This window comes from Diaphorina citri, unplaced genomic scaffold (assembly GCF_000475195.1).
Source record: "Diaphorina citri unplaced genomic scaffold, Diaci psyllid genome assembly version 1.1 scaffold674, whole genome shotgun sequence".
Classification (NCBI taxonomy): domain Eukaryota; kingdom Metazoa; phylum Arthropoda; class Insecta; order Hemiptera; family Psyllidae; genus Diaphorina; species Diaphorina citri.
The window spans coordinates 164,918-178,233 of NW_007378107.1; the positions used below are offsets into that span (position 1 = coordinate 164,918).

General features: G+C 34.5%; 1 protein-coding gene across 1 annotated transcript in view; it reads right to left on the minus strand.

Moving 5' to 3' along the window:
- LOC103511099 (broad-complex core protein isoforms 1/2/3/4/5) overlaps positions 1-10,114 on the minus strand; it is a 44,595-nt gene extending 34,481 nt beyond the window's left edge. Inside the window, exon 1 of the mRNA XM_026824956.1 lies at positions 9,995-10,114. The gene's annotated coding sequence lies outside the window, so the exon portion shown is untranslated. The remainder of the gene's footprint in view (positions 1-9,994) is intronic.
- Positions 10,115-13,316: the final 3,202 nt, after the last annotated feature.

The following is a 13,316-nucleotide window of genomic DNA, read 5'->3' on the forward strand; positions in this document are numbered from 1 at the left end:
GGGGGCGGGGCAGCCTTCCCCCTTCCTACGCCCATGGATAGAATCCGGTTGACTGTAGTCTAGATAAAACGGGACGCACCTTAAGAATATCTACAATCTAAAATATTCATTATACCTACTAATCATTGTAGGTACTGACAAATGTGAATAGAAGAATACTTTTTTCTGTGTCTGTGAGACAGACAGCCAAGTATCTAACGGTACATGGTGTCGGAACGATAAAAAAAACCTGCTTGACTCATAGGGGCACAAGGGCCACAAGGCCTTTATTCTGTAGGTGCTTATGTTTTCTTACCGTTTCAAGCTGTAGAAAAATTAAATCGCATTGAAAAAAGTTAATTTATGTTATTAAACTTTAAAATAATATATTAATAAAAACATAAAATGTAGTATTATTAAAATATTTATAAAGAATGTTCTCTAAATTTTCTATTAAGTAAAATATTATTGAACTATGAACTTCGTATTTGCTATTTGCCTAAATAAAATGCTTTATGTTACTGATGATGTTTTCAGACTTTTTGATAATTTTTCCGAGATGATTTGAACAAGAGAAATGTGTGCGAGAGAGAAAGAAAGAGAGAGAAAAAGTGCAAAGGAGATGGAGAGTTAGTCTTTTTTCTGTTTCTTATTCTTTCGTCCTTGTTATTATTATTTTTTTATCAATGCCTTTGTTGATATTTTCTCCTGGGCTTGCGTGAAGAAGGCCTTTTTTGAATTTGATGGAAAATAAAAATACGGAGTTAGGTACGTACATATAATTTTGTATGGATGGGAAAATGATAGGGTCATTGAATGGTTGAAATGACCGCTGGGGACTTGCACACGGGAAAAATCAGAGATCAAAAATGCTCCTTATGGCAGAAAAACAGATAAATTTACGTCTTTTTATGTAATTGTATTGATCAAAACAGCATGGTTAAATATGTAGAAGATGTCTTTAAGGCTGGTTTCTCGAAAACCGCTTAGATTCTTAGAATGTCAAAAAAAACGCTGGTACAGCCATATTATTAGGTATTAACAAGTATTAGGTTAGAGTTGCAGGTCCAATGTTCCCTTGGAACTGCGGCCAGCCGGAACTGTAATACATATATGGGTAAGTGGAACTTAATCCGATATTCGGGGCTAGAATTATTATTGCCTTTTCAATATTTTATTTTACCTTACCATGTTCGTCCGCCAATAAACATAAAAATGATAAATTCATTTTTAAAAATGATTTGTACTTCAAAAAATTAGGTAAGCACTAGTCACCTAATGAGGGAAAATAGGTACCTCTCAAAATTTGGTCTAACAGAAAAAATCCAACGAATGTCCATCGACATCGATAGAAACATGGCCGTATCCAGCATCGGGTTTGTAATTTTTGAAAAAGTTGGTCTAAAATGACTAAAATCTTGAGAAATCCAGTCTCACGAAAAGTAAAATTTTCAGTGCCGCTAACTAAAAAAAAATTTTAACATAAAATAAAAAAAAAAAAAAAAAAAAAAAAAAAAAAAAAAAATCAGTAAAACATCAAAACTCTGTTCCGTGTTGATTTATGCCGGGCGTCTCTTCAAACTATTGACGTAGGTTTTTTTTTTTTTAAGAGGTTTGACAGAGGGAACTGTAACTGCTATGGTCTTATCGTCCCGAAATCGAAGAGAGAAGGAAGACAGGATAGGAGAAAGCCAGCCGTTCCGAGAACGAACATTATACCATTAGGATAAAATCCACCCCGGGCGGGAATCGAACCCGCGGCCTAGCGCTTACAAGGCAGACGTACTATACCAACTAAGCTAACTATGCTTTTTTTTAAATATAAAAAAAGGTTTATTAGAGGGAACTTGAACACTGAGGTCTTCTCTTCTAAAAGTCGAGGAGAAGAGGATATTAGAAAGTCAGCCATTCCGAGGATAAAGTCTGTTTAGGATAAAGTTCGCCCCGGGTCGGGCGGGAATCGAACCCAGGACCTAGACAAGTGCCAAGACAAGTACGCTAACTCCCAACTTCCAAGCTGATTTAAATGCAGTTTTCTTACAAGACTAGGGTAATGATTGTTGTATTAACCTTTATAATAAGTTAATAGTTAATAGGTATTAGTTGCAAACATAATTATGTAGTGGAACAAATTTAGTAGACATACTAGACATGTAGGTTATCGCTGATGAAATGTCAACAAGCAATTTTAGTATTAATTAATAGAACTAGACCTAGTTTTGGGTCGTAATCAATTTCTAGCATCTAAAAATATGAATATAAATTAGGACACATTATTCACATTAAAGAGTGCAATCAATGTGTTCTATGCTAAATTGCGATTTCGTCTATCCCATTTCGTCAGATCAGTACGAGCGATTATGTATTTTTATTATTATTATTATTTTTGCTGACATTTGGTTCTAGTACGAATAACTTTTTCATTAGGTGCCCTTCCTACTCAACTCTCAGTAGTTGTTATGGTGAGGAAAAATGTCTCTTCTGAATAATTTTCTGGGTAAAAGGGACTTTTCTACTAAAGACTGCTGTCATAGATGCTCCTTTTTCATTCCTTTTTCTTCAAAGTCCATGAAGATTTAGACTATCATGATGTAAAATGTTTAATAGGCAGAGTGCTCATCGCCTATTCATCGCCCCATTATATAGGTATTAAATTCAATTTATTAGCAAAACGATGTCTTTAAAATAAAAGATGTAATTCCGAGATTTTTGTCTAGTTTTTAATATGATAATGTGCGCTCAGGGTATTCCCAAAACCTAATTATTTTGATCTGCAGAGAGTTTAGGTTCATTTAAAACTTTTTGCTGATGTTTTTATCGACACCCTGTAACTCATAGGTATAATGAGTAAAAATGTGTATTGAGTAAGGAGAGGGAGAGGACACAGGTGAAGAAATATACAGATGGATTCTTTGGGTAGATTTTGTCAGCTCTCGTTAGGTATTAAAAAATCTGGTGTGAACATCACACGACTTTCCTTATCCTATTGAATGATGCTTATTTGGGTGTTCTTCTATTGTAACTTTTACAATATCTATGTATAACCGTTTAGTCAGTATAGCTGAAAACCACCAAAAAGCGGTCGAAAATTGCCAAAAAGCGGATGAAATACCGCCAACCGTAGCACCTATCTTAGTTAAAAGTTTTGTGTTACATTTTTCTGTGTCTGTGAGACAGACAGCCAAGTATCTAACGGTACATGGTGTCGGAACGATAAAAAAAAAAAACCTGCTTGACTCATAGGGGCATAAGGCCTTTATTCTGTAGGTGCTTATGTTTTCTTACCGTTTCAAGCTGTAGAAAAGTTAGATCGCATTGAAAAAAGTTAATTTATGATATTAAACGTTTAGATAGGTAGATAGGTTTTTATCTATTTGATTTAAGTTAAAAATTCATAGGTGTACTAATAATTGCATACAATTAACACACAAGATATTGTAACTACCTTTAAGCCCGGTAGAAGATTATCTACCAATACGTAATACACGGGTAGAAAAAAAATGAAATTAAAATTGACTGATAGATACAACTTGAAATCCGGAGGGGAAAAATACGATACAATGTAGCTATCATTTAGTAAACACTTTTCTTTATCAAAACCATGAAGTCCGCTTTTATTTAACTTGAGAGATTTAAATAGAATTGAAAATATTCAGAAAAAAGTAAAAATAACTGAAAAGAAATCATACCCAATGTAAAAAACTCATTGGATGAATCAAACGAAGTAAACTGAATTGTAATTTAGATAGGTAACTACAAAGTTGACAATCTGATGAGAAATAATGAGAAGATTCTGTAATAAAATCTTTCGTGTATCAATAAAAAATGAGAACAGTTTACTTAATAAAACAGCATTAAGCCATAAAAGAAGAGAGAGAAAAAAATGTAAGTAAAATAATAAAAATATTATTTAATTGTTAAAATAATTATTTCTCAATAATAAACCGTATTCTAGTTCTCAGATCTGATTTATTTTCATTAGGTACCAAAAAGCAATAATCCGACTTGTTTTGTCGCTACCTCTTCATGTCCAAAACCATCAAGTATAATATTTTTTATACTATTAAATAGAGTTTATATGGTCATTACACTAAGCCTGGCTGGGGATTTTGAGGGAGATCTGATTTATTTTCATTAGGTACCAAAAAGCAATAATCCGACTTGTTTTGTCGCTACCTCTTCATGTCCAAAACCATCAAGTATAAGATTTGTTATACTATTAAATAGAGTTTATACGGTCATTACACTAAGCCTGGCTGGGGATTTTGAGGGCGTAGATCAGCTTAGTCTAGCTATAAACAGGGAGTATATACCAGCCTCAATTTTCGTTTGCTAAATGTTTTGAGGGCGTAGATCAGCTTAGTCTAGCTATAAACAGGGAGTATATACCAGCCTCAATTTTCGTTTGCTAAATAAATAGCAAAAGTTGAGTGTGAGAGTGCCCTAGGCTGAGTGCGAAGGGCACTCGTAAAATTTTTGTAGCTAGAACCCATTGTCAGCCCAAAGCAATCACCTAGCTAGGGCTAATTAAGAGGCTGACGAAAAAAGAAGACATTCTTCTTTTTCTTCGCTTTTTCCCGCGTGTACAGACGGGGTCGGCGTTTTTCGTCAGCATCTCAACCAGCCCTACCCTAACTAGGGTGATTGCTTTGGACTGCCATTTGGTTTTGGCTACAAATTTTACGAGCGGATGCCCTTCGCACTCAACCTTTGGTATATCTTTAGCAAGGGGAATTCAGGCTGGTCTGCTCCCTGTTTAATGTCCCCCAGGCAGACAGAAGTAGAAGTCATGACACTCATTAATTACCTACGAATCCTACGATCTATCATTATTTTGCTCCCTGTTTAATGTCCCCCAGGCAGACAGAAGTAGAAGTCATGACACTCATTAATTACCTACGAATCCTACGATCTATCATTATTGTTATATCGACATATCTAGACGGTCCTTAATATCAATTAGAGAAAAATCTGGTGCACACATCACACGACTTTCTACTTTCTATTACATTTGCGAAGATAAACCAAAAAAGAAGAAGAAGAAGAAGAATCTAAGCGGTTTTCGAGAAACCAGCCTTAAAGACATCTTCTACATATTTAACCATGCTGTTTTGATCAATACAATTACATAAAAAGACGTAAATTTATCTGTTTTTCTGCCATAAGGAGCATTTTTGATCTCTGATTTTTCCCGTGTGCAAGTCCCCAGCGGTCATTTCAACCATTCAATGACCCTATCATTTTCCCATCCATACAAAATTATATGTACGTATACCTAACTCCGTATTTTTATTTTCCATCAAATTCAAAAAAGGCCTTCTTCACGCAAGCCCAGGAGAAAATATCAACAAAGGCATTGATAAAAAAATAATAATAACAAGGACGAAAGAATAAGAAACAGAAAAAAGACTAACTCTCCATCTCCTTTGCACTTTTTCTCTCTCTTTCTTTCTCTCTCGCACACATTTCTCTTGTTCAAATCATCTCGGAAAAATTATCAAAAAGTCTGAAAACATCATCAGTAACATAAAGCATTTTATTTAGGCAAATAGCAAATACGAAGTTCATAGTTCAATAATATTTTACTTAATAGAAAATTTAGAGAACATTCTTTATAAATATTTTAATAATACTACATTTTATGTTTTTATTAATATATTATTAAAAAAAAAAAAAAATATTTCTTGAATATTTTTGTTCCAACGGCTGTGAATTTCTATTTTAAACAATATATTAAATTTATTTTTAAAAATATCCGGATCTGCCGTTTTGTTTACAAATAAAGGTAAATATTGGATACTGTATTTGCATGTTGTTTAAAAATAATAAAATGTATTATGTAGTTCGAAAATAATTATTTACCTACATATATCTAGTTTTTTGACCAATAAAAAGCTGCGATGAAAGCAATTATTAAAAAAAAAAAAAAAAATGTACCTATATCATCCAAAGGAAACGAAACTACACGTGCTACCTGCAACATACATAGGTTAGGTTAGTATGGAGGTAGGTACGTTTAAAGCATGAAGCATGAAAAAGTGGAGGGAAATAATATAGCATAGCAGTGATGATGGAACATTTTTCTCGAGTTACTATCACCATTGACTAACTTTTTCATTCATGTTTTTAATTTGTCCCTATTCAATTACATATAGGGAACCCTTAGGTGCATTATATTCGTCCACATTTTCAAAATCGGGAAATGAATGGAAATATCCATCATAGGATCCCCTGAGTCCGAAAGTACTGCAGTAGGTACGCAATTAATACACACGGAGCTTAGGTGCATTATATTCGTCCACATTTTCAAAATCGGGAAATGAATGGAAATATCCATCATAGGATCCCCTGAGTCCGAAAGTACTGAAAGTTAGCATAGCAGTGATGATGGAACATTTTTCTCGAGTTACTATCACCATTGACTAACTTTTTCATTCATGTTTTTAATTTGTCCCTATTACATATAGGGAACCCTTAGGTGCATTATATTCGTCCACATTTTCAAAATCGGGAAATGAATGAAAATATCCATCATAGGATCCCCTGAGTCCGAAAGTACTGCAGTACGCAATTAATACACACGGAGACATATAGGTATCTACTTATTTTCTATTTCGATATACCTATAATTAGGTATGTGAATAACATTGCTAAGTATTACCTACAGATTGGGCAAAAGAGGCTGAGTGAGCTTATTTTCTATTTCGATATACCTATAATTAGGTATGTGAATAACATTGCTAAGTATTACCTACAGATTGGGCAAAAGAGGCTGAGTGAGGTCTGGTTTACAGAACTACTAGTGAGTATTATGTATTATTTTACCTAAATTACTTTACATCCCCATTAAATCAGTCCGATGAATCAATGGTCCATATAACCCTCTTTGGAATAACATTCTAAGGATTTGAGTTGTTTTCTCAGGGGGGGAGGGGGAACCGGTCCATGTATATGTATTCAATAATCACATGGATGTCGCTGATGGTATTGTGGGCATAATGTCTGGTCTGTTGTATCAAGGACGTATTCTTAGGAGGAAGGGCAGGGATGTAAAATTAACAAGGAGAATAGAATAAAATAGAATGTACCTTGTTCATCCTGCCCGAATAGTACTGAAATTTCATCGCTTTACGACTAACCGTTCTTGAGATATTTTGTATACCACCTTTTCCCATTTTCCCATTTAAACCTGTAGTACACACATACGTACATCCGTACATACGTACGTACAGACCATGGGCTAAAAACCACTTTTTTGGAATCAGGGGGTCCCAAAACGGATATTTCCACCCATTTCCCGATTTTGAAAATTTGGACCGATTGCAATACTTTCTCATTACCTTGTATAGGTTCCCTATACGTAAGGGTAATAGAAAGTAAAAATACTATCTTTTACCTAAGTTTCTCGATCATATCAGTTGCATCAAGATTTATTTGTGAAAGTTCTTTTTGTATTCTACCTAACCGTAAAAAATAAACGAGACCTTGTTTAGACTGCTGGGGTAAAAAGACTTTTTAGTCTCATTCGAGCAAGATAAACAAGGTATATTCTATTCTACCTATACTACCCCCAGAAAGTTGCTCATTTGTGAAAGTTCTTTCTGTATGCTACTTAACCGTATTACCCCCAGAAGGTTGCTCATTTGTGAAAGTTCTTTTTATATGCAACCTAACCGTATTACTAAGGCCTGATGTACTGGTGCACACATCACACGACTTTCTACTTTCTATTACATTTGCGAAGATAAACTAAAAAGAAGAAGAAGAAGAAGAAGAAGAAGAAGAAGAAGAAGAAGAAGAAGAAGAAGGGTGCACACATCACACGACTTTCTACTTTCTATTACATTTGCGAAGATAAACTAAAAAGAAGAAGAAGAAGAAGAAGAAGAAGAAGAAAAAAAAATATCGTTGGCACACAGGAGTATTCCGTAATAATATTATTGACTATATTCACAAATTCACATGCTTATTTGGTTCACAAAGAAGTAAAAAGGAAAATTTGTTGGCACAAGGAAGTATCGAATCCCTAACTTCTCACCTGCAAGTCAGATACATAGTGTTAAAGTTTAAGTTGTACCATTCGATTAGGCGTGAAAAAATCATACCGGAACTTGGCCTGGCGCACTGCCGTGCGCCTAGGTTCACAAAGAAGTAAAAAGGAAAATTTGTTGGCACAAGGAAGTATCGAATCCCTAACTTCTCACCTGTAAGTCAGATACATAGTGTTCAAGTTTAAGTTGTACCATTCGATGAGGCGTGAAAAAATCATATAGATTAGAATATTCACATGCCAAAGTACTTGATCTCTTGACGCCGTTTACGTAATAAGGGTTAAGCAACATTGACTTTGGTTAATATCTGGATGGATGACTGTCCGATTACCAAAGTGTTACACTGTTACAGTCGTGTCCTTGGACTATACCGGGAAAGCATAACCAAATTTCATCGCTCTACGACAAACTGTTCTTGAGCTATTTTGTATGTAACACCTCATTTTCCCATTTAAACCTGGGCTACTTACTTTACTTTCCGTTTTACTAGTAAAGTAAGTAAGTAACCTGGGCTAAAAATCACGTTTTTTTTTTTTTTTTTTTTTTTTTTTTTTTATTGGGGTTCTAAACGATTACCATTTCAACCATTTCCCGATTCATTGAAATGTGGACGGATTAAGTCATACACTTGTCTCATTTCCATGTACCTAATACATATTTGTAGAGATAATTAAAACCTGAATGAAAAGATTTAGTCAATGGTAAATAGTTAGCATAAGAGTACTCGAGAAACAGATGTTTCCATCATCACTGCTATGTATTTTTTTTCCGATTTTAATTTTTGGACGATTTGCATACTTTCTCATTGACTCATCTACATTGATTTGCATGACCGATTGAGTACATTTCATTACTGAATGCAAGTGGAAATAATAAAATCTAGAGGGCTGAAAAACTTACCACGTTAAGTTCACATAGCTGCCTACACCTGTGTTTATACCTACAGAATTTCTATGTAAGGAACTCCTAACCGGATAGTAGCCAGTACCCAAACTTGAATCTCGTCATGAACTAAATATATTGAGTTCATAATATTTATATATATATTTTTTTTAAGAGGTTTGACAGAGGGAACTGTAACTGCTATGGTCTTATCGTCCCGAAATCGAAGAGAGAAGGAGACAGCGTACGCGAGACAGCCGCCGTTCGAGAACGAACATTTATCCCGTCGGATAAAATCCGCCCCGGGGCGGGAATCGAAACCGCGGGCTGGCCTCAGTTAGGCTTAGTTGTAGTGGTCTGATTGTAAGCGCTAGGCGCGGGTTCTCGTTCCCGCCCGGGGCGGCATTTTACTCCTGATGGCGATTATGTTCGTTCTCTCGGTCGGGCTGGCTCTTTCCCCTATCCTGTCTTCCTGTCTCTTTTCGATTTTCGCGCGTGCGATGATAAGGACCCATAGCAGTTGTACAGTTCCCTCTGTCAAACCTCTCTTTTAAAAAAAAAAATAAACCTCAACTAGGCTGGGCTGTATATTATTAATGTAATTTTTCTTAGCTACATTACCATTCCTCACAAAAATAAAATAATTCTTACCTAAACGACGAGTCCTAAACGATTTTAATCCAGTTATAGAACTATTTATGAGTGACGAAGATAGTGTTGAAGATGTCATCACGAAGAATGCTGACTAAGGATTCTCATAAATTAAAGTAAATATCTATAACCTAATAAATATGAATTAAAACTATGAATCAAGAAAATGGGGGCGAAAAATGAAAAGAAATCAAGAAATTAGAAAATAAGAGAGCATGCCACAACCGTGGCATTTTTTTAAGAGAAGAAGGTCAAAGGAAATTTGTGTTTTTTATTTTTTCTTTTTTTTATTATAGTATAAAATAAAAGTAACCGTGGCCGGTCAAAACACATGACAGAAGAAAGGAAGGAAAAATATAAAATAAGAAATCCGTAATAAGTAGGTATAATAATAATAATAAATAAGTAGGTAATTACAAAATATTACGAACCTTTAGCTATAATAGTGGTACAGAGAAGTTGGAAAATAAAGAACTGATATCTAGAATTACTAAAGTTAAACTACTAGGCACAAATAGGGGTAAAAATATCAAGTAAAATTGCATATTCGTAACTTTAATGAGAGAGCTAACTCTCTCTTTCTTTTTTCCCCCTTATCTTTCTCTACATTTTTCCATCTTTCTCACTTTCTCCCCAACCCCCTTTACATGGGATAAATTCGCACTGAATAAGGTTAGGAATAAAATCAGGGGTGGTGATGAGGAAGGGAAAGGAGGTAACTGAGAGAAATGATGATGTAAAAGAGTAAGTAGGGGAAAAAAGACAGGGGTGGTGATGAGGAAGGGAAAGGAGGTAACTGAGAGAAATGATGATGTAAAAGAGTAAGTAGGGGAAAAAAGATCAGGGGTGGTGATGAGGAAGGGAAAGGAGGTAACTGAGAGAAATGATGATGTAAAAGAGTAAGTAGGGGAAAAAAGAAAAAAAAAATCATTAAAATTTGCCTCTACGCGAACGCGATAAATTTTTCGCGCATGTGTGCTTAATAAAAAATGAAGTTTTTTATTATTAGCCCTAATATGCACCAGGTTAGGTCGGATTGTTTCCGAAATACGAAATGGATATGCCTTTTATAAGTCCCAACCTTTGGAAATGTAATACAAGACTAGCAATGTAATAATATTGTTTGGATGTGGGATCGTAATCTGTGTAGAGACTTCAAAGAAAGCATTACAAAAGGACGACAAGAGTAGCTAATTCGAAACCACCTCAATGTAGTACCTCCTACTACATTATACTATACCTATGTGTTTATTAATCATGTATTGTAAAATGTTAAACCCATAAAATACACGAGACCTTGTTTAGACTGCTGGGGTAAAGGGACTCTTTAGTCTCATTCGAGCAGGATAAACAAGGTATATTCTATTCTATTCTATTCTACCTATGTGAGTTGAGTGTGTACACAGTGTAAAGTTAGATTTTCACCGTTATCCTTTTCTAGTTTCTAGTTCAGGTAGCTCAGGGACGGAACTCGGATTTGACCCTCAGGACGGAACTCGGCGCTCCATAATCCCCATAATACATATCTACCTACTGAGGGTTAAGAAAACTGTTTAATTCGTTTTATCCCACTACTGTAAATAGAGGAACATTGTTATTCAACTTTTTATCCTTACTTTTTCATCATTTCCATGTACGAGAGTATTTCCCCTACAACTTTCCTTTTTTTCCCTTTTTGTTCCCTACCCCCTAACTCTCCTCTTTTAATTCTTTTTAGATAAAATATTTTTCTCTTATTTCTCGTTTTACCTTCGTTTTTTGTCATGTTTATTTATCCTGAGAGATGGGTTTATTAGTTTTTCCTTCTTTCTACCTTGTTCTTTAAATCATTCTTTTTTTGTTTCGAAATTTGAAACATATATGTAAGTCTCTAGCAGTGTCAATGTTCGTTTATGTTATTAGGTAATGAGAATTGATGGGCTATACAGGGTGCTTACGGTTATGTGTACATCCCCCTTAACTTTTGATCGGATGAAGATCGTTGTTTCCCCATACTTTTCCCGATATCTTTTACTATTCGGATATCTCTTTCTATACTTACTAGAAACAGTAGAAACGTTGTCTGTCTGCACTTCGTAAATGAATTTTAAGAAAAGGCGGACTCTAATTGCTCCCATTGTTGAAAAACAGGTAAATGGGAATTGCTCCCATCTGTTAGAAAAGGAAAATGACGATTTCATAAGTTTCGCTAAAATCTTGGGGCAGCTTATGTAAAGTTTAAAATAGCTATTTTCTCATTACATTGTATTTAAGTTCTTTATAGAAAATGTAAACATAGAAAGTAAAAAGGCCCCTGGATGGACGTGTCGTATACCTGTGGGGCTGCATTGTATGTAAATTAAAAAATCTTTATTTATTTGCTAACTGATTGTACCTATGTATTGTAATGCTTGTCGTGTATAGAGGCCATTACAAAGATCAAAAATCTGGTACGAACATCACACGACTTTCTATTACATTTGCAGAACTAAAAAATCTAAGGCCGAGCGGAAAAATTTCCGTCCGCAAAATACTCCACATGTATTAAAAGGGATCATTCACAGTTTATATCTGAACTTTGTTGTTTGGAATAGAAAAATCTAGGATCAGATAAGTATCTAAATTCTAAATACCTAAAGTTGCTAAAAAAAATAAATCTGTTTTTTTTTTTATATATATATATATATACAATAATAAGGTCTAACATTTAAAATAAATCTGTTTTTTTTTTATATATATATATATGTATATATACAATAATAAGGTCTAACATTTTGGGAGTACCTATACATAGTGTGGACACATATTTTGCATTAAGATACTATCTGTTTGGTCCTGGAATGGTCAATGACCAATGGCACGGGTATGGTCAAGCCATATGAGTCGTCATTAATCTGAAATACCTATCATCCGTGACAACAGAATGAAGCTTGCCTCGGTGGAATTCTATGGTCAAGCCATATGAGTCGTCATTAATCTGAAATACCTATCATCCGTGACAACAGAATGAAGCTTGCCTCGGTGGAATTCTTTTTTCTTCTACATTTGACTAGTTTAAATAATTAATATAGTAAAACATTTCGCTGATCTGTATAAATTAACATTCTTAAATAGGTAGATACCTACTTACCAAAACTAGGGATTGGGTTTAAATAATTAATATAGTAAAACATTTCGCTGATCTGTATAAATTAACATTCTTAAATAGGTAGATACCTACTTACCAAAACTAGGAATTCTATTCTATTTTTTTCAAGTTGTCGGATATTTCGCCGGTTTCGGTACCTAACTAGGAAATAGCAAAGTTGTAGCTTAAAGTTCAACATTGGTTTACAGGGTTTAACTTTGGCTTGCAAAAACAGTAAGTATAGCCACTACCTATTGTATATGTTGATTATAATATGTTCCCATATCAATTTTATGAAATTGCTTATAGGTATGTACGTACAGTTTAAGTATTTATTACCTACACCACTACATTAAAAAAAGTAATACATAATAGTAAACATATTTATAAAATAATAAAAACAAAGTGAAAATAAACTAGGTACCTACACATTGTCTTGTGAGTGTGAGACATATAACATGTAGGTAGGTATAGTTGTATACTTTGCTCCCAGACTTGTGCTAGACATAGTTATTTCTAGCGAAGGTCAAGCCGGTAATAATATAGTTATAGGTGTCCAAGAAGGTCACCACAAGACTCCCGACAGAAGGTTGCTTAGGCAATATTTCATGCACTTCAACTATATAGTTATAGGTGTCCAAGAAGGT